Consider the following 22,061-nt stretch of genomic DNA (forward strand, 5'->3'; position numbering starts at 1 on the left):
ATCATTTTCATATCAGTAACCACCAGGTGGTTCTGGCAAAGCTTATCTTAGTAATTTTGTTTTCTCTATAGTTGCTAACAAAGCCTAATGTTCTTGAGGTTACTTATTTACAACCCAGTTCTTCAATCAACCCCATTCTTCAATCCACCTTATTCTTCAATCAACCCCACTCTTCACTCTGGACCCCTCTCACTTGCAACCTCTTTTGTTGGGATGTAAAGTGTAGATCTCAGCAAGTCTCCATAAACACATTCTATTTTAAGGAACTGTGTTTTGACTCTTAGCCCTACTAATGCTACTGAAAAACAGAAAAGTACTGCCCCAGAAACATCATTTTAGAAAGCAACTCCACTCCATAAGAATGATACACTCAATGAGCTCCTCCAGATGTGTCTCCACCAAAACCAAAATTGGGGCAAGGATGTTCTGTAACGTTTTCACACTCTTCGCCTTGCTCTGCGTGCACTCCCCTATAGGAGCGACGAGGAGAGCACACACCTGATCTGCAGGGTGAGTGGTGCATGTGGCGGGGAGCCCTACCCAGGAACGGCCTCTGCCAGGTCCCAGGGCGCCAGGCCTCCCTGCCGCCAGCCGATGGGCCTCTCCCGCGTCAGCCCACCCTCAGCCTTCCGTTTGCCGGCTTCGGGCCCGTTTTCAAGGCAGGTTCTCGTTTCTTCCCCTCCCCCACGATAGCTCCGTTCCCCTCCCCCAGCCCCAACGGCAGTGCTGCGAACTCTCTAGAGGTTCCTCGTGCCCGGAGAGCCGGTTTCCAGGCAACACTGCTTACCTCAAGCGCGTTGCCACGGTGACGGCTCCCCACGCCCGGTCCCTGGCCATGCAATGGCAGCCACTCTCCGGGAGGCCCCGGCACTTCCCGCACTTCCTGGCCTGGTCGCCAGCTGCAGGGTACCGCAGGCTGCCCTCCCCTCAGACTTTTGGCCGGAGGCACCAAGCCCAGGCAGGGCTCCCAGCTCTGCCTTACACACTTGCAGGGCCACTGGCTGCTCCACGGCTCCAAAAAATCAATATAGGAAAAAATGTTGTTCATAAAAGCAGAACCAGGAATTCAGGCAAGCAGTGCATTCAATGCACTTCACAAGCTCCAATGCGGTCATGGTTCGGCTGATGAGCAAACGCGTTTTGTTTTACTTCCATATACACCATGTGTCCTTTGAAGGTGTCTAAAGGAGTTGAACAGTGTGTGTTTGCACAGCCAGAGGGGAGCCATTATGAAGGGATCCATTTGAGCGGAAAATGAAACCCTAGAAACATTAGGTTTCCTGTTCTAAGGAATCACTCTTACCATTCTACTAGTGAACCAGCAAGTAACTGGTAAGTAAAACCGTAGTCTTAATCCTTAGCAGATTTGCATAATGGAAAAGCCTTCTTTTATCAAATGGGATATTACTTTTGAGTAACTGGAAGAAGGCCCTTTAAAATTAGAGGGAGCAAGGCCACTAAAAAGAGAAAAAACTGCAAAGCAGAAGTAAATTACTCGTCCAAGCAGAACCTGATACAAGACAAACCTTTTACGCCTTTACAACAGGTAGATGGCTTTCCTGGATAAATAGCATCACCTCCTTTGGGGTTTTATTGCATAGTAATTCCATTTCTCACAGTTATGATGAATATATATAGAACAATTTTGGTTTTCTGCTGTTGCTCCAATGCAGTAGCTTGTAGGCTTGCCAGCTGGTAGCTATGTAGTTCCTCATTGGTTTTACTGTTGGGTGACCAAAACTGTGAGTAAACCTGCTCTTTTCCCAACTGATTAGAGAAGCCCTGAACAGTTTCACATCTCAGGGAGAAGTGAGAGCCACGGAAAGGCTGGGAAAGGATAAAGCAAAAGAAATACCAGAGCCTGGAGCTGCTTGAATAGGTGAGATGGAAACATCACATGCCCTGTGGACACATCTCAGGAGTGAATAGGCTGGATATTAGCATGAGAGCAGTACAAAAGGCAGAACTACATAGAAGGCTGGTGAGAAATGCACTTAACACCCTCAGTAATTTGAAAGGAACTGACTCTTCACCTGAGGGTTTCATGCCTTTTATTCAGAGCTTTGTCCCCTGACAGTGAGTCTCCTGACCAGATTTCAATGCAATGCCACATTTTTGTGGGTCAAGTTTTAGGGACAAGAATGGAAGAGTGATTGTGGAGAGGATGTAAAGAAAAAACTGACACTTTGTTAAATTTCCCAAGTTAAGCAGGTTTTAATGCATGTGTTCTTTCAAAATGTATCAAATATTCAAGTGATAGTTCTGACAATTATTTCTATTGGCTGGGTCTGTTAATGAAATACTGTGTGGAAAGTGTGTTATTTAAGCGTTGAGAAATATTTACTTTTCTGTCATCCATCACACAAAAAGTTGCATTTTGGTGGCTGACAGTGTTACCATCAGATACACTTAAATTGATGTATTCATCTCATTTCAGGCAACTCAGCACTAGTATCATGAGGGTGGCACTATTTAACTCCAGTTAGAACGTATCTCTGTTTTTTTTCTTTAGAGATACAAGACCAGGATAAACTGAGGTCACACAATGAGTGTTTAAAAATGTCTGAATTTTCACCTGAATGTATTTTTAGTAGTGTTGACATTTTGTTAGCAGTATTATTAATATAATATTTTTTCTCTTTCAGATTAAATACTAAAGAATTATTGGTATCTGAAAGTTGGGGTAATGTGAAATGCAAAATGAAGAGTGAATTTGCTTGAAGATGTTACAAACATTTAGAATATGATGTTGAGAGACAGCATAACTTCTTCAATGTATCTATGAATTTTCTGCATCACCTATTCCTCTTTCTCTGGCTTCAAGAGTGGTACTTTTGCCACAAGAGGAACTTCCTTAGAAACTTGTCTTTACTCCATCCTAATGAAGAAACCAAGATAGTTTTGTTAATAATTAATAATTTTGATTTATATGGTCAGCTACATCAAGAAAACATTAAAATGTCAACTTTCAAGACTATAGCAGAAAACCACAAACAAAACAACAACCAGTAGGATCTTGTGGTAAAAGTAACTAATATTTCAGCCTTTTTATAAAAAAATCAAAGAATAAAGGAAAATATGTGATTTATTACACTATTGGAACTCTGGGCTCTTACTGGTTTGTGACAGAGGAGAGGGGAAGGTGGTGTTTTAATTTTTGTTTTTATTTCTAACTACTCAAATCTATTGGCAATAAATTATGTTAATGTTTCCCAAGTTGAGCCTGTTTTGCCAGTGGCAGTAACTGGTAAGAGATTTCACTGTCTTTAGATGACTATTCAAAGCTTGTCCGTCCTACTTTTCCCACCTGTCCTGTTGAAGAGGGAGACAGTGGGTGCCTCGGTGGGCAGCTGGCTGAAAGACAAGGCTAGGCCACCACAGTCCATTTTGGTGTCTACCATGGGGCTCACAGAATTTTAGATGACAGTAACTGGGAGAGGCAAAACTTGGTCTGGACATTTCCAGGTAGTGGAATAGTTTGGGGGAGCTTTGATAATGGTGTTGGGAATTTTTGTTGTGGTGAAGGGACAAGTGGTGGAGTTTTTGTGTGTGTGTATATTGTTCACCATTGTCAGTTTGTGATAATTCTGATGTGGGGAATTTTTTGTTGATGTCAGTGAATTTTGTGGAGGATGTGTGATGAATTTATATTTTAATGACAAAAAATGTGTTTCACAAAGGCAAGGGGAGAAATGTATTGCGTGTAGCTGGCAAAGTTTTGGTAGCAGGGGGACTGCAGGGGCAGCCTCTGAGAAGAGGTCAGGGACTGCCCTGTGCCAGACACAGCTAGTTCCAGTCAGCTCTGCAACGGACCCACTGCAGGATACAGCTAAGCCCATCAGCCAACCTGGTGGCATCTCTGGGAAAAAAATACTTATGAAAGGGTAAAACACTGTAGGAGCAAGGAAAAAACGTGAGAAACAACCCTGTGAATTCCAAGGTCAGAGAAGATTGGGGAAGTTGAGCCTGGGAAAAAGGGGGAGGTGTTGTTTTGTTTCCCACAATGCAAATCTTTTTAGCTGGTAATAAATTAAATCAATTTTCTCAAACTCATGCCTGTTTTGTTTGTGACACTAACCCTATTATTTGTTGTAATCAACTAGTCCCCTTCCTTTTAATTTTCCCTCTTCTTATGTGGCAGGTATCCATCCACTCTTCACAGCCTTCATAGATGCAGGATATGGCTGATATAGAACAGATGCATGTCACACAAAACTGGGAGCGGAGAAGTGATTTCAGGTCCCTGTATCATAGGGAATGTCTCTGTGAGAGGGCTCTGTAACAGTGGTAGAGGAGTAAGATTGTCTAATGTGTATATGTTAGCCTGCTAGGCAGATTCTGAGGTCTTCTCATCAGTGCCTCTGTCATTCAAATTTTGTGGACCATGCCTCCTAGGTGAAAGGGGAAGAAGAGGCAACCTAGCTTGCTTGCCTGCTTGCTTGCTTGCTTGATTCCTGCCTTCCTATGAAAATAAAAGAGCTCGTTTCTCACTTTCTGAAGTCCACCAACATCTGGAAAATCGTCTAAAATTACTCTGCTAAGTCATGGAAATTAAATACATTATTAAGATGGTGGTGACTGGCAATGGATAGATGCCAAGTTCTCCATTTGTGAATGACTTTAAACAGGATCAGTGAATATAATGTGTTTTAGCTAGTTGCCTGCCTCAGTATTGGAAGAACTGTTTGATATTTTCTAAGCTCTATATCTGCAAGAGGTATTGATCTTGTTTTAGCACATTAATAAAAAGAACGTACAGGAGGTGGTCATGAGAAAGTACTTAGAACATGGCAAAAAGTACCAGATGAAACTTCAATGAGGAAAAAGCTTTAAAGGCAAGACAATGACTTCTAGCAAAAATAAAAAGCAACTTAACACTGACAAAACCCAAACTTTTAAAAGGTTCCCTTTTTTTGGTATAAATATAGTGATGATTAAGTTGCCCTTCATTTTCACTTTAAGCCAATGTGGAGAAAATTCAACCCAAGCAGAAAATACAATAGTAAAAACGCAACAGTAATAAATAAATAAAACAAGCATGAGTCATCCACTTTCTAGAAAGATCTAACACAGGTATTGCATTGAAAAAAAGCACAAGGTTAGAGCTGAGGAAGAGAAACTGAGAAAAGAAACTGATTCACTCTGAGGGTACCCCTTTTTAAACAGTATAGAAATTTTTCTTTTAAAGTAGGCATTTCCATTTCTAAACATTCAGAAAGGTCAAATAGGTTCATCCATTTAAACTAAGTAACATGACTACATAAAAATCAGCCCACGCATTTCAGGTGATCTGCATAGTTCATCCCATATTCATTACATTCCAGAGTGATGCTCAAATAGATTTCTTCCAACAGGTCAAAACATGTTTCCAGGGAGGGAATGTATGAAATATTCTTTACATTTCTTCATAATTTTCTAAATGTATTGGATAAAACTGAATGAGACACGTGTCCCTAAAACTTTACCTGTGTAATCTGGAGGTCAAGCACATTGCATCTAAGAATTACTGCGAGAGTTAAAACTGAGCACTGATTTCTCAACCTCTACTGTAGTAACAATGCTACCACAGTATTACTTTGCATTTTGGGGGAGGGTGAGAGGAAGGCATCTTCCAAACCAAGTTACTTCTAGAGCAATTGTCTGTTAAGTAACGGAAAGACAACCGTGTTCAGGAAGTGAGTTTCATAGTCAACAGCTTGATGACAACCATATTGTTCCACGAATACTTGTAGTGATTCAAAATAAACCACAAGAAAAGTAGCTAAAGTAAAAAAAGCTTTTATACTTGTAAGGTTCTCAAGTATATCAGCTGCTGTTTTTACAACTAGGTTTCACAACTTTCTCATATCAAAGACTAAGTGGGACAATGGGAGACAAGTTCTTCCAACAAACAGATTCCTGATCAGTGCTTAGAATTAATTAAATTTAGATCCTTTGCAAAAGGATCTTCATTTAACAGACTCCACTTGTCAATTAGGTCACATTTTGTTAGAATTACTTTTTCTCTTGAAGTCTGATAGACACTTTAGCTAGATGTTAAGCACAAGAATTCACAGTACAGATACTTGTTTTTATCTCAAAATACTGATAGTTTAGTGTAGTAGAAACAAATCTAACAAGCTATAAAAACATGTTTTTGTCACTACTTCCTCATGGAACTGTGCACTTAACACTGAACTATACTAATCTTTATTGTACAAAAATTCACTTTTCTTATTAAAACTAGAAATGAAGTCATATCTAGCTTGTTATGGTAGAGGTGGAAGGTAAGAAAGGGAGAGGACAACTTAAGAGGAAAAAATGACTGGTAGATGTGTAATCTAAACATGTCTGCTCAGTAAATAAATCAGTTAATACAGCAAAGTCACCACAGAGTAAGTTTGGTAACAAATCAGCTGAACAGCAGAATAATTACTTCATGATTAATACAGTTTATTTTATAAAACTATTATGAAATCAGAGAGGAATACAGTAGGTTTAGGAATTTCTCTCAAATCCTCTTATTACCCTTAAAGGTAATGGACAATATTAGCAGATTTTACATAAGTCACATTACAGGAAGGTACTTAATCTACAGTGGAAACTAACATAAATGCCTTAAACCGCCTTAATTTTCTCAAGTATCTTGGTTACAATTACTATGTTTGTGTTATTTGTACGTTGTTAAATTTATGTTTTTAAAAAGTTTTAAGAAATATCGTAACATATTTTCATTGATTTCTTCCTGCTGGCTGTGCTTTTAAGTTTCTGTATTTAGGAAAAAAGTGCCCTTCTATGACAAAGGAATTTAAAAAAATCTTCTCTGTTTTTCTTCACCAGGAAAGTATAGTGCAATTCCTTTTCCTGTGACATTTTAAATATTCCTAATGAAATTCTTGAAGTCTCAGATTAGTCATTAAATCACAGACTTACGTTGTCTGATACGGATATGTGTTTTTTTTTTTTTCTTGCCAGAAATATTTCTGTTCATGAAATTAACTTTCTGGTATTACGGTGTTTCTTTCGTCCTGTGTAGGAATTGTTTATAATCAGAGAAGTTGTAATAATTTCATCCTATTAGGTTATTTCTATGCAAGAAATATTTATTAATCTAGTCAATTATCAAGAAAAAGCAGCGTAAATCTTACTGGCTCAAAAGTGCATACGCATTTTCCAGCAATGATTTAAAAGTAAAAGGTACAAATAAAATTATTCTTTTTTTCCTATTGCTAACTATTTCTTATGATCGTATTTTGTTTTCATTAAAAGTTAGTATTTTTCTATATATAAAAAGTACATTTTCACACAGAGAACTATACCTCTTTTGTGCATCACTTTCCTTTTTCCTTTTCATCATTCCCATTTGTGAATCTTTAATGCCTCAATTAGCAATTGTTAAATCATATGGAGAGAATTAACATTTGGCAAATATTCAAGGTGTTAAGCTTCATTTTTCTAACAAACACAATTTGACATACAGAAAGAAGGATCATGTCAGCTTACTACCACTATGTCATGCATAGGTTGAGAGCTGTTCTATGTAAGTATCTGGAAATAAGAAAATGAAATGTTGTAGCACACTTTAAGCCTTATGTTCAGTGGAGAATTGAGAACATCAAGAAGAAATTTTCTGTTATACACAAAATACTTTTTTACAAACTTTTTTACTGTGAGGGTGGTGATGCACTGGAACAGGCTGCCCAAAGCAGTGGTGAATGCTCCATCCCTGTCAGTGTTCAAGGCCAGGGTGGACAAAGCCTTGGGTGACACAGAATCATAGAATAGCTAGGGTTGGAAAAGACCTTAAGATTATCTAGTTCCAAACCCCCTGCCATGGGCAGGGACACCTCACACTAAACTGTATCATCCATGGATCTGTCCAACCTGGCCTTGAACACCACAAGGGATGGAGCATTCACAACTTCCCTGGGCAACCCATTCCAGTGCCTCACCACCCTCACAGTAAAGAACTTCCTCCTTATATCCAATCTAAACTTCCCCTGTTTAAGATTTAACCCATTACCCCTTGTCCTATCACTAAGTCCCTAACGAAGAGTCCCTCCCCAGCATCCTTATAGGCCCTCTTCAGATACTGGAAGGCTGCTATGAGGTCACCAAGCAGCCTTCTCTTCTCCAGGCTGAACAGCCCCAACTTTCTCAGCCTATCTTCATACGGGAGGTGCTCCAGTCCCCTGATCATCCTCGTGGCCCTTCTCTGGACTTGTTCCAACAGTTCCATGTCCTTTTTATGTTGAGGACACCAGAACTGCACACAATACTCCAAGTGAGGTCTCACGAGAGCAGAGTAGAGGGGCAGTATCACCTCCTTCAACCTGCTGCTCACGATCCTTTTGATGCAGCCCAAGATACGGTTGGCTTTCTGGGCTGTGAGCGCACACTGGCGGCTCATGTTAAGTTTCTCATTGACCAACACCCCCAAGTCTTTCTCCGCAGGGCTGCTCTGAATCTGCTCTTTGCCAATCCTGTAGCTGTGCCTGGGATTGCTCTGACCCAGGTGTAGGACCCTGCACTTGTCATGGTTAAACTTCGTAAGACTGGCATCAGCCTGCATCACAAGAGTCTCGCGGTCCCTCTGGATGACATTCCTTCCCTCCAGCATATCAACCGAACCACACAGCTTGTTGTCATTGGCAAACTAGCTGAGGAAGCACTCAATCCCACTGTCCATGTCAGCAACAAAGATGTTGAACAAGACCGGTCCCAACACCAATCCCTGAGGGACACCACTCATTACTGGCCTCCAGCCAGACATTGAACCATTGACCACAACTCTTTGTGCATGGCCATCCAGCCAGTTCTTTATCCACCGAGTAGTCCACCTATCAAACTGATGTCTCTCCAAGACAAGGATGTTGTGTGGGACAGCGTTGAACACTTTGCACAAGTCCAGGTAGATGACATCAACTGCTCTGCCCCTGTCCATCAGTTCTGTAGCCCCGTCATAGAACACCACCAAATTGATCATACATGATTTCCCCTTAGTGAAGCCATGCTGGCTGTCACCAAGCACCTTGTTGTTTTCCATGTGCCTTAGCATGCCTTCCAGGAGAATCTGCTCCAAGATTTTGCCAGGCACAGAGGTGAGACTGACTAGCCTGTAGTTCCGTGGGTCATCTGTTTTCCCCTTCTTGAAAATGGGGATTACCTTTTTTCCAGTCGTCGGGAACTTCACCTGACTGCCATGATTTTTCAAATATGATGGACAGTGGCTTAGCAACTTCATTATAAAGCTTTAACTTTTTGTAAAGTTTTAATGAAGAACAGGATCGAATTCTGTCTTTGCAAGAAGAATTCATACTCTGAGTTAAATTTCTATGCAGTTCAATCTAAAACTCTGAATGCATTTGTTTCCTGTCACATTTCAAGTGAACCCAGCAAACAAAACAAACAAGAAAAAAAAACAAACAACAAACCAAAACCTTTCTAAACAGCATTTGAAATATTTATGAGTAATTCTGCAGAAATAGCCATTTGACTACTGAGCATAGCAGAAACTTTCCCATGCTATTTAAGTGTGAGATTAATGGCAACTTTCATGTTTTGATGTTTCATTACAGAACTGACTCTATGAACTTCCTTCAGAGATTTCTGTTTCTGTCCCTGTGAACAACATATGAACTCTGCACAGCTGGATTCTTCAGAATTTGAAAGAACACTATGAATAAACTTAAAAACACTTCTCGAGTTGGGGGATAGTCACAATCAACAGCATCCTCTCTCTTTTAGTAGTAGACAGTGGATCCCCATAGTTAGTGATGAAACTGTACTCTGTCACCAAATGGAGACAGATATTAAGCCTGAAAATAGGATGGGGTGAGTCTGTTTGTTTGGGTTTCTTTGAGGCACTCAGATTTTTGGTACTATTTTTTCTTCAGAGATCCAAGATTTTTGTAATAATTAATTTCTTGATGCATTTCTATATTTTTTATTTACTTGTAAGAAAAAAAAAAGTCAAGCTACAAGCAGCAAATTCATGCCTAAAGGCACACTTGACAAACTGTATATTTTTTAGGTTGACAAAACCTTCTTGATTCTCCCTTTAGGTACACAAAATGCACTGCAATGGACAAAATACTGTGTTCCATATTAAATTGTCTGGAATAACATCAATTGTTATCCAAATAAATGGTTGTAATATTACCCAGTCTTCTGAAAACACGCATCTTTTAGCCACAAAGCATTAATTCCTGATTGACTCTCAAAGGATGCATGTGCAAGGACTTTGCAAAAGCATTCTTCAGCAGTGAAATTTCAAGTTAAACAAAGGGCATGGCTAGGAACTGCTCACTTCTGGATAATTTTTTTTTTTCTTTCTGAAATGCCTTGTCCTCGGACTGTACGCAAAAGCTTAGAAGACTCGACTAAAACTCAAGCCTCCCTTTTTCCAAGACAAAAGATTCTGCTATTGCACTGCAGCTCAGTAAAGCTAGCTAAGAAATAACTGTTGCAGGTGTCTGTCACACTTTCTCTTAGAAATTGTCATGCCTGTAGCAAAGATGGCAGAGCAAGATGTATGTTCACATTTCAGCAGTTCCTAGGCTTGCACCCCTGCTTAAGGCACTCTTGCAGATGCATTTGCAGAAATTTATGGGCACATGTATACATTTCCTTCTTCCATCTTGGCTGTGCAATGGAAGCACGTTGCAAGGAGGTCAGGCAAACCACTGGGGATGGCAGCATCTTAAAACATTGCCACTCAATCGGCCAAGCACATCTGACAGGACTCTTAAAATGGCTGTCTCGTAGGCACTGTTCCACAAACTACAAGAATAGAACGTCCTGATGGTCAACCTGGTCTGTATGCAATGGACAAAAATTCATATTTAGCTTACTCTTTAAGTAGATAAATGAGAACGACATTTCTCACACTTTCAGCAGGATGAGTATGAACTTCATTTCTCTTAACAAGGAGGGAACAGGATTCGCCACAGCCAGGTTGGTAGGTGTCTGATACTTCAATCTCAGCACTAAATTAGCACAGGCAGTATAACAGTGTTTCTGCCAAAAACTCTACACATATCCTTCTGTGCACTTTTATCTTCTTGTGTACCTGAGATACAGCTGCTGGGCTCTGCTAGACCTGACCCATGCCTCATTCATTGGACAGAGCAGCTGTCGGCAATCGGCATTCCTGCCTTTGGCTCTGATACAAAGAGCGCCAAGTTCTGGCTCAGATTAAAGTGGGTCCTGTGGCTTTCTCCCCATCTGCACCCCTGAGGCAGAAATGGGTTGTGGGAAATAGCCACTGCGGTTTGGACCTGCGCCTCACCCAAGGTAAGCTGTGCGCCTTAGAGCCACTTAAAAGCGCAGCCCGTGGTAGCCTTCGGCTTCTTGTCACCCTTCAAATCCAAAGCTGGTTAATAAAACCCCAAACCTCTGTGTTTTGGCCACATGCAGCCTGTCATGGAGAAAGCTTAAGACTACCTGCACACAGCCCAGAACCTGGATAAGAGGAGAGCTGCAAGAACCTGATAAAGTAGGTTATTTTCAGAGGTACCCAGCAGACCTCGGGCCAGAGACGCTCCAGAGGCACACAGCCCTCAGCTCCTGTGGTGGGAAGCTGAGGAAGGGCAGGGAGAGAAGGAAGGACAAGGCAAGGACGACAGGAAAGGCGGGAAGGAATGACGCATGGCCGGCTGCCCCCGACGCCTCCACAGCGCCCTCTGGCAGAGACGGCTGCACCTCAGGCCCGACGCGTTATCAGCAGTAACCACCCTTCACGGCCCGCCAAGGGGCGGAGCCACCCGCTCATTTAAATAACTCGAAGCTTATTTGCATGCTGCCAAGACGGCTGGCCCTGCGATTGGCCGGCTCCGAGGCAGTCCCCACTACCGGCCCCTGTGCCACAGAGGGGGCGGGGTCAGCGGGGAGAGGGGAGGGGACACGCGGCTTATTTGCATAACGGCCCGGCGCGTGCGACGGCGTTTGGCCGTGTTGGTTCCTGCAGTGGGATCCGATTTGAATCTCCGGCGGCAGCACCGAGGGAGGCGGGAGCGGCGACGGCGCCCGCGTAGCGCTGAGGCAGAAGGTGCGGCGGCACACAGGGGTGCAGGTACGGCGCGTCCTTTTCGCGGTGTGAGCGGCCGGGCAGCTGCAACGCTCTGTGTGGAGCGTTGCCCCGCGCGGCGGCGGCAGCAGCAGCGGCGGCGGCGGCACTAGTGCGCATGCTCCGGGGCTGCAGCTTTGCACACGCGCCGCAGCGGGCGGCCACACTGACTCACAAGCGCGGCGCAGCTACGCGGGTGCTGCATGGGAGCACGTGACGCGGCTCCAGTGCAGGCGGCGGCGCGCATGCGCGGTGTGGTTTTCGCGCAGAAGTGGCAGCAGGTGGGACGCTGGGCGTGAGGTGGTGCTTGCTTTCGCCTCCTCACGTGTGGAGGGGTCCGTGCGGCGGCGGCAGCGGTTACAGGTGAGTCTGGCGTGGGGCAGGGTAAGGCTGGGGCGCGCTGCTGCGTCGTGAAGGTGAAAAGAGCTGGGCAACGCTTGGGCAGTTGTTTGATTGCATTCTGTTCTGTGTATGGGTGGCGTGAGTAAGGTGAGGTGCAGGCGTCGGCGCCTCCCATACGTCACTGGGCGGGTGTTTGGGTGGGACAGTGGTGTGTCTGCCTGCCTGGCGCCTCAAGAGTGTTTCCTACTCTCCCAGTTGGGAATGACATGAGCTGAGTGGCACTGCACGCAGTCAGTGGGTATCCTCACAAATACAGCAGCTGTGGATGTTGAGTGTCGCGGTAGGAGCAATGAGGAGAAAATTGGTTGTTGTGTTTTTTTCTTATGGCGATCAATAACACACTGATGAATTTAAAGTTTCAGAAGTGTGTGGGCATATTAGTTTACTAGAAATTAGGTTGTTTCAGTGGAGAAAAAGGGCCTAGTTGTGCCTCATTTACGTGATATCATCAGTAAACAAGGCCAGAGTGGCAACTCCAGGTTGTCGTGAAGGCCCATGTCAAACAAAATGGCAAATGTTAACAGATTAAGTAGTATATCAGTGTAAAGAAGGCGCATTTTCTTTGAATTTAATTATTCACAATATGGAGACTGTATTCGTGGTTAAGCATTTCACACTTTAATGCTGATGTCACATGGTAACCTGCTGGAAGTGTAGCAGTTCTTCATGTATATGCGGCTTACTGGATTTCCTAATCTCTGACAGGTACCCAGTGGAAATGCCTGCATTAGAATATTTTGTTGCATACTAGTAATCTTGAAATACATCTACATATTGTCATTTCGGTGTGACCCTTAACACAGAGGGACTTGTTGAGTGGGAAAATTGAACGGAATTGCTGATGGGGAAAAATACTATCTTAAAGGGGTGAATAGCTCAACTAATCTAGGTAACGGTCAGTGACCTTAAAACTGCATCCTTCATGCAGTCACAGAAAAATAACACTTGTGCATCTAGACAGCAAGCAGCAGATACCAGTTTAAGAAGTAAGTATGTTTTTCTGATTAGGTACTGGTTTGTGCAGTCCTACAGGAAGGTATGAAGGGAATTATGACCTCAAATATTACACAAGCCCCACTGCTATTCGATATGTGATCTTGAGTAGGTAATTTATCATTTTTCAGATTTCTGAAGTGGGGCTAATGGTAGTTGTCAGGTCCATCATAAAATGAATTCACTAATGACTGCATGAGCACTTGCGCAATTCAGGAATTGTGGCAACTACACCCACTATTTATTCCTCAGATTTGGCAGTTATTTTCTATGCTCCAGAAGTATCAAGTTCTTATCTTTATATAATTCAGAGAGGAACTGTGCTAACAATTTTGGAGAGCAATACACTTTTCAATAAATGTCAAATAATTAAAATACAGAAAAACTTGTTTTGTCGCTGTAGCTAACTGTTCATTGTGTGTTCTCTTTCAAAGAATCTCAGGAGATCTTTGTGTTCTCATTGTTACGTTCTTAGTTTAGTATGCTTATTACACTGCTTGGAGTAAAAGGCTTTTTATCAGCTGCAACCTTGCTACCAAATGTAGCCGTGCTGAACTGACACTTCCTGTGATAATGTGGAACAGTGTGGTATTTTTCTGTATGAATTATTTTAACAAGGCCATCTTGAATGTTGTGAAGGCTCTAAACTGATCCTAACATAATCGATTAATACAAGGATGCAATAATTATATACATCAATTAAAACAGTCAAATTGATGCTCTTATTGAGGGTTCTCTTAGTTTTCCTTTTCTATCCATTACAAAGTCAGTTTTCAAGATGCTAATCCCAGTAGATACTCATACATGCTATCTTCTGCTGTATTTGCTGAAGCCTCCTGCTTTAGCTTGTATTGTTATGCCTGTTTCACGTATTTAGAAGATCAATATTAACTGTAGTAAATTAGTTTCCTGTAAAGGCTCCTTTAGTAATGCTTCCATTTGGGGCATAAAGATATGAAATGTGATATCATATAGTACCATATAGTATAGTATCGTAGACATACACTTTCCCCCCAGCATGGGAGGTGATCTTGCTAGCCAAGAGACTGAACAGCCTATGAATAAAGATAGGTCAGTTTTAGACACTGATTCACAGAATCTGCAGTAAACAAACAGTTTACAGGTTAAGCAATTTTAAAAAATCTTATTTTAGTAACTGATCCCTGATTAGTTACTAAATCCTCATCTTCACTGTGTTTGAGATTTTTGAGAGGAGGCACTTTTTCCTGTTACATACAGACGGTATTTCCACAGTGAAGTTGTTGACTAACCAGAACTCCATTTTCCAAAACAAACAAACAAACAAAAATAAAAGGAAATTCCTCCCCATCTAGATGCTTTTAATAGTATAATCATTGATTAGGCTTATGTAGGCTTACTGTAAGAAATTATATTTATGGCAAAAATCACAAGGTTATTCATGTAATGCAGATATTAAGGCCAAAAGATACTTTACCAGTTGCTCTTACTTAAGTAGTTTGCAAGTTGCATGCATAATTTTTTTTTTTTAATTTATTCTCTACATGGTGTTTTTCTATACTGTGGGTTAATTATGTACTTGTGAGTTTATTTTGGAAATTACTGCAATGGCACAGATGTACATCACAGTTTTCATAAGGGGTACTAGCTGAGGAAAATCAGGTACAAGTTGTAAAACTATTATGTGAATGTGAGGGGTTTGTTTGGGTTTTTCTTCCTCCCAAATATTTTTATGTAATATTTCTCTTAAATTCAGTGATATCCATGGTGTTAATATTTTTCAGTAAAAACTATGGTTGGACTCTGCTTTTCCTCAGCATGTGACATTACTCTGAGAGGTGTACCTGCACATAAAAAAAAAACATTTTGGGAGCTCATAAACTGGCCAACACAAATGATGCTTTCATGATGTATATTTGTGACTCTATTTCAGTTATACTCCTTGTACCACATGCTGCATTATATGAAAAAAACACTCTACTGTTTCTACCATATTCTACAAAACTGTTTGTCAAACAGCAGTTACTTACCCAGCCAAATACAGGATGAAGATTAAGAAGGATTGTTGTGTAAAAACCTTGATTTTATTTTTGACAAGCAGAGAGAACGTGATTCTTTAAAGTCATCCCTGTAATCAGCTATTTTTGTTAAGTTGGACAGTTGCAGAATGCCTTACTCTTTGAATAAAGTTTACCTGTGAACTGAGTAATACTTTAAAATTCCTCAGTCTTGGTTTAGATATTAAAGCCTGGCGTGTGATCCCAAAGGTGACTGAAGTCTTCTAGATTTGAGATTTTTAGTCAAGAGGATCTGGAGCATAGCCTTTGAGTTCTGGATATTTTTTCAAAAGCAAAATTTTGCATGATGATGTGGAATCTTAATTTTTATTTACCTGAAAAGATTATGTGTATCATTCATAGTGTCTTTAGGTGTCTTGCCTTTTTTGTTTGTCTAGGTTTTTTCTTAGTTGTTTTTTTTCCCCTTCCCTATTTATGTAGCAACGGGGATCAGAAAATCCATGAGTTCCTATGTAGAAAGCTTAAGTCTCTGGAACCGTCTGATCATTAAAGTTCAGTATTAGTCTACAGATCAGCATATAAAAGTGACTCTGATCAATTTGAGAAATACAAAGTACTGATATGATACTAGTTATCCAGAAACTGAATCTTCAGAATGCATCAGCGGTTTTGTTGGGGTTTTGTTTTTTTTTTTTTTTGTTTTTGTTTTTATTTTTTTTTTTCAGAATGGTAAAGTTTGAATTAAACCAAAGCATAACTCTAGCTTTTTAGGGTACATACAACCGAACTGTGATTTAGAAATGGGAGTCTGTTTTGGTTGGGGTTTTTTGTCTTTAGTTGCATATTCTGATTTTGGTTCATGTTGTAGTTCTTATCTCTGTCCTAACTATTTGTGTCCATATATATGCAAAAAAAAAAAACAACCACAAGGTTGAGAACAGAATTTCAACTACAGTTGAGGTTTATGTGGCTTAGTGTTTTGTATTTTCATTAAATGTTATGTTAGTAATAAAAAAAAATGCTGTTAGTGAAAAATAAATGCCTGCATGAAACAAAAAATGCATGATCAAAGTTATTAAATGGCACTTAGGAATTCCACTAAAACAAATGTGTTTAACAACTTCTTTTGCTTAAGCAGAAAACTGCAAAACAGTATATGGCAAAAATGTTTAATTGTATCACAAACCCACAAGTTTTAACTGAAATCTGCTCAGTTCTAGCATAGTAGTACAATTTTATCTGAACATTGTTTGTCAATTGCTCTATCCATAGTAATTCTTGAAATACTTGTTGGTTTTCAGGAAATGTAACAGTAGTAAGTGTCAAAGAGAATTAATTCCTTCGAATTTTGTGAAAACAAGCATCTGGGGTGAGAAGAAGCTACCATTGTTCCCAGTGAGGGAACCTGGCAGTTACACATTGTTTTGGGAGGGTAACTTGCTGCAAGTCAGGACATGGGTATTGTCTGGCAAAGCAGTATGGAAGCTGTTACAGCAACATGCAATGTTCAGATTGGACGTGTGTATGCACTCACTTGCCCTGCATGGTAAAGCACCAATGATAATGTGAGGTTACTCTGATTAAGAAGTAGCAAGACAATAATTCTGCAGGAAATGTGGTTTCATTACTTCCATTGCTCACTCATTACCTTGTTCAGTACCATTGATGTATACTTTTCTCAATCACCAGTGTATTTAATAGCAAATCTGCTCCCCCTCCCTTCCTTTTTTGGTTTTTGGTAACAATTCCTTGGCGGTGTAACTGAAAGCGTAATAGTAACTATGTGGTATTAAATAAATTTCTGATCCTCGGCTGTATGTCAGCTTCCACCATATCACTGTGAAGGAATTCAGAACACTCTGTGTTTGTACATATATTGTATAAATGCCCTTTATGTTCCTTTGGGATTTATAAATAACTTTAAAAAAAAAACAAACAAAGCCAAACAAACTAACAATGCACTGCACAGCTTAAGATGTTTTATTTTGAGCTGTGAGTGTTATGGGTGACTAAAAACTCTACTCATGAGTTACCAGCTTTTATTTCTTCTAGGAACAAACATCAGATCATAAGAGATCTTAGTAAATCAAATGTTTGTGTGCGAAGTGTTTTAATAATTTCTAAGATATTTACGTAAACTAATAGAGCGTGTTTGCTGCACATAAGTTACATACTTTTAGAACAGGAAAATTGGTTTTCTCTTTTAGATCCAATTTCTGAAATTGCTCTGAAGTAAATTCAAAGCACAGTTTTTTATGAATGGCTGTGAATATGTCAGCTAGCCGTTAAAGTAACTTGTATATTTGCTCCATCATTTTGTGCTGTCTAAGCATTATCCTCCATTTCAAAATAGTGTAAAGAAATCACAACCCCCCCAAAAACACAAAACAAACAAAAAAAACCAACCCCAAACAGACACAAAAAAACACATCACACCAAACCCTGACACAAAAGTTCTGTCTTTGTCTCCAATTTACTGCAGTTTCCAGAAGTCATTTTAAAAAGATGGTGTATTCTCCTTCTTTGTAAGTCTTCTCAAAATGTGTTTAGTAGCTAACTAGCATATGGAAATACATGCTTGCCAACTTCAGTCCAAACACTGAAAACTTTCTTTCATTGGTCCTACCATCAAGTGGCTTCAAATCATGAGAAGTCATCAGATGTTGTGCAGATTTTGACTTTCTGGACTCTAATGTTCCTTATCTCATGATCATCATGGGCTTGCTCTTTTCTCCAGTGGTTTAAGTTGTTTTTATCTTTGAAGTCCTTGCAGTCCTAAATGAAAGTTGAGATGTTTCTTGAAGTCAGCCTGCTGGCCTGTGTAAATATAGTAGGAGTAAAGGGAGGTTTCTGTACTTGGTCTATTGAGACTTCAGATGCATACAAAGAATAGTAGTCTCTCCCATGAATTTGATCAGTGTAAGAACTGTTTTGTTCACTTATTAACTAACATACAAAATAACCAACACCCCCCCCCCCCCCCAAAAAAAAAAAAACAAAAAACCAAAACCAACACACCAAAACCAAAAAAAACCAACCTAAAGCAAAGAAACAAATAGAACAGGGCAAATGAGAAAAGTGGATGGGATGTGGTTTGCCGAAAAGGAAATGGGGATGATATGTAGCAGACTGGTTTCTTAAGTTCATGATTTGAGTGAAAAATTATTTATGCTTTGGCTGCTTTTCTGCTGCCCTTGTTGTATGAAATGACATAAAAACCTGTCTGAAAGTCCAGAATTTTCTGCCTCCCCATGACTTCCTATATATAGCCCCAGTATAAAGTCTGACTCAGTGTAATATTTAAAAGGGGGCTGGGGGGTGATATTATTTATACAGACAACAATTGGAGAAATGACAGGGTACTATTCTCTTGAGTTTTCTTTTTTGATATTCATGAGAAGGTTAGAAAATGGACTATTTTAAAATTCAGCTTATGACTAGAATAATTGAACTTGCTGAGATGCTACTGCAACATGTTAGCATGTCATTAGAAGGGGGCAGAGTTAAGGTTGTTTGGAGTTTTTGTTATGACTTTAATAGAAATCTAAACATAGCAGATTATGCTTAAATTCCATTGTGACTCCCTTTAAAATTACCAATTTTCTTACTTATTTTTGGTGTTTAGAGGACCTGTGTAGGTGCCACTGTAACTAGAAACAAGAAGTTGTAGCCCCACACTAACATGTATTTCCTGGACCTAAGCATTCTCAGATGAGTTATTTCAGTCTTAATTTTCTGTTTAATTAAACATCAGGGTTTATTTTAAAATGGGTTTGGTTAATATTTTTTAACCTATTAACACTCTATTTGTTAACTGAAATATATGGAAGTGAACTGTTGAGTGAATATATATATGGTTTCTTACCACTCAGGTACATTTTTTGCAGTTTGGGTTAAGAAATCAGTACCACTGCATATTCATGAAGCTTTTTGACAAGACGACTGACTGCAGCAGCTGGATTGTCACATGGGTTTGTTTTCTCTGGTTTGCTGAAAGTGTTCTCAAAGTATTCTCAATTCAAACCTATTTAAGTCATTGAGTTTTCATATATCAAGCTCAAAGACTGAATGTTAGAGAATGTAGTGTTGTACCAGTGCAGGTCTTGGGTTCCAGATTAGAACCTCCTTAAGTTTCTGTAGAACTTCTAGGACTGCATGTCAGAATTCACCTTTTGATGTAGGAATTTTGTAGGTGTGTTAAATATAGAACTCTCTTCTGTTTTAAACATCACTACTGTGGAAATCAAAGTCTATGTATATTTGTCATACAAATTAAGTACTACGTTTGAATTTTTAAATAATGCTAAATTACTGTAAATCCCTGTAAACTGAAGGTGTTCTATATATGAAAATTTAGAGTAAGCAACATGGAGTTGTAACTCACTAAGAGAAAAAAACTGCTTTCAAATTCATTATAAATTTGATTTAGTAATGGGCCTTGGTGAAGAAAAGCTTCAGTGTAGTGGGTAATTTTAAACTAATTGTAATAAAGTTGTTTTCCAGTCTTCACAAATTTGTTTTAGAGACTTGTATTTTGGATATCTGAACTTCAAGCTTATTTTAATTTCATCTTCTGATTCTGTACAGTATTACCAAAGACAGTAATAATCAATGTTGTTGTTTATACATTTGTGGCATGTGCTGCTTGTGTTGCAGATCATGTCAATAGAAGGACAAAAGGAAAAGCCAGGTGATGTATAGCAACGTTTTATAAATTTGAAATAGTAACAGTGGTGCTGATGTATACATCAGACAACTACTGCTAGCATGATTAATCAGTCCTGAAATAACCAGCTACAGCTGGCAGCAGACATGCAGAGTTATGTAAGTTCAGACATTTTTCGTAAAAGAAGTATGTGGAGGGCACATTTTCTCCAGTTGTGGGGGGAGGGGATCTTACTGTGTTGATCTCATTTTGGATCACAAAGACTAGTTTTTGGTAGAAGGGTAGGAATAATTCAACATTTAATTTCCTTCAGGATTGCCCCATATACTGCTGCAGTTCTTTCATTTTAAAATTAGCTGGGTTTGGATTTTGTTAAAGAGGTGCACATGATAAAGTGAGGCAGGTTCAAAGGAGCTCCCTCCAGAACTACCTACTGTTTCCTGGACAGGAACGCGTGTTTTATGTTAATGGACAGAAACTAGAGAGAAACCTGTATCATATTCAGTTCTGAATGCATTAAGATTGTGTATTTGTTTGACAATCCCTCTGCTCCCTTCACAGCAAATTCCTGAAGGGATTCTAGATATGCTGTCTTCGAAAAAAAAATACTCAACATAATTCATAAATAATTAGATACTTGATTTCTACAGACACTGACGTTCTGGAATATTCTTGGGCTTTTGCTAGCCATCTTAAAAACTGATCTTCCCCTCCCCCCCCCCCCCCCCCCCCCAAGTAAACTGTTATTGGGCAACTAATACAGAGTGTTTTAAAACAGGTGGTGCTGTAAAAAGGGCCAGATCAGTTTCTTACAGATTTTGGATTTTTTAATTTTTTTTTAAGACTGAAATGAGGCTACTCTTGAAGTATTCCCTAAAGTTTGTCAGTTCTATGCATGATCTGGCTCTGTTTCTGTGGCTGTTAATACATGACATGGATTCTGAACTGCTTGGAGTCGGCAGGGATTTGAAGTATGCAGTACAATTCCTGGATCACAGACCTAGCAGGGCGGCCTCTCTGTGACAGGAGATTTTTCTCAGTTTTCTCTTTACCAGTGGTGCTCTGAGTAGGTGCAGTGTTGCAGCTGTGTGTTAACACTTTCCTGCCTGTCAAGAAACCATTCCTCCCCCCCCCCCAGCCTGTGCAGTTTGTTGCAGTGTGGCAAAGAGGGAGGTGCTTTGCTATACAAATGTTTTATCCACTGCTGAGTTGTCTGGCAAGAACTGCAGCCATCTTAAATCACATTTTCAGTGCAGCTGAGACAGTGCAGTTTCAAAATGGCTGGCGAAGTGCTCTTCATTGCAGCAGTTTAGCCTGGCTGTATGCAAATGAGTAGAGCTGTTGGTATCACATGCTCCAGATCTTAGAGGTAAGCACCAGCTCTGTTTTGCTGAGAAAGAATTTCAAAGTTTGAACAAAATGAAGTATTACAAGCTGCATAAAATGATGTCTTTTCTTGTCAACAGGATTTTTTTTTTTGGTGGGGTTTTGTGTTTTTTTGTTGTGTTTTTTTTTTTGGGGGGGGGGGTGTGGTGTTTTTGTTTTCCCTCCCCCCATCACTGAAGTAATTCATAGGCCTCTAGCCTTTCTCAGAGAGTACACTGGGTGGCATTGGAGAGGTCAAAGGTCATGCCATCTGTTTTGCCAATCAAATTATTTCAGTTTGGCTCTTCCCTTACCAGATCAAAAGAGCTCTCACTTTATGCTGCCCTTTCTCAATAGCTTGCCACATTCTTTAACTAAAATATAAACAGTTTATAATCATTGTTACATCTTTGTAATCAAGTGGTTAAATTTACATTTAATCATCCTGTTTTCAACATGTAACTTTTTCCAGCGGTAGGTAAGAATTACAAAACCTGCATAAATACACTGGATTCCAATGGTAATGTAAATGTTAGCTATTCTACAGGTAACAGTTATTTGCTACTCAAATATAACACTCGTGTAAATTCTG

The 22,061-nt window shown here is 40.0% G+C and overlaps 1 protein-coding gene across 2 annotated transcripts in view; it reads left to right on the forward strand.

Annotated features, from left to right (window-relative positions):
- The first annotated feature begins 11,888 nt into the window (after window positions 1-11,888).
- Window positions 11,889-22,061, forward strand: part of ATF7IP (activating transcription factor 7 interacting protein) — a 107,109-nt gene continuing 96,936 nt past the window's right edge. The window contains exon 1 of one of the 2 annotated variants that reach the window (XM_061450636.1): window positions 11,889-12,052. The gene's annotated coding sequence lies outside the window, so the exon portion shown is untranslated. Of the gene's footprint in view, window positions 12,053-12,179; window positions 12,410-22,061 lie in introns of those variants that run through there. The other variant, XM_061450637.1, reaches the window with a different exon arrangement.

Source organism: Pezoporus flaviventris, unplaced genomic scaffold (assembly GCF_033815535.1).
Source record: "Pezoporus flaviventris isolate CSIRO_AGI_PZ_B2104156 unplaced genomic scaffold, CSIRO_AGI_Pfla_v1 ptg000011l, whole genome shotgun sequence".
NCBI lineage: Eukaryota > Metazoa > Chordata > Aves > Psittaciformes > Psittacidae > Pezoporus > Pezoporus flaviventris.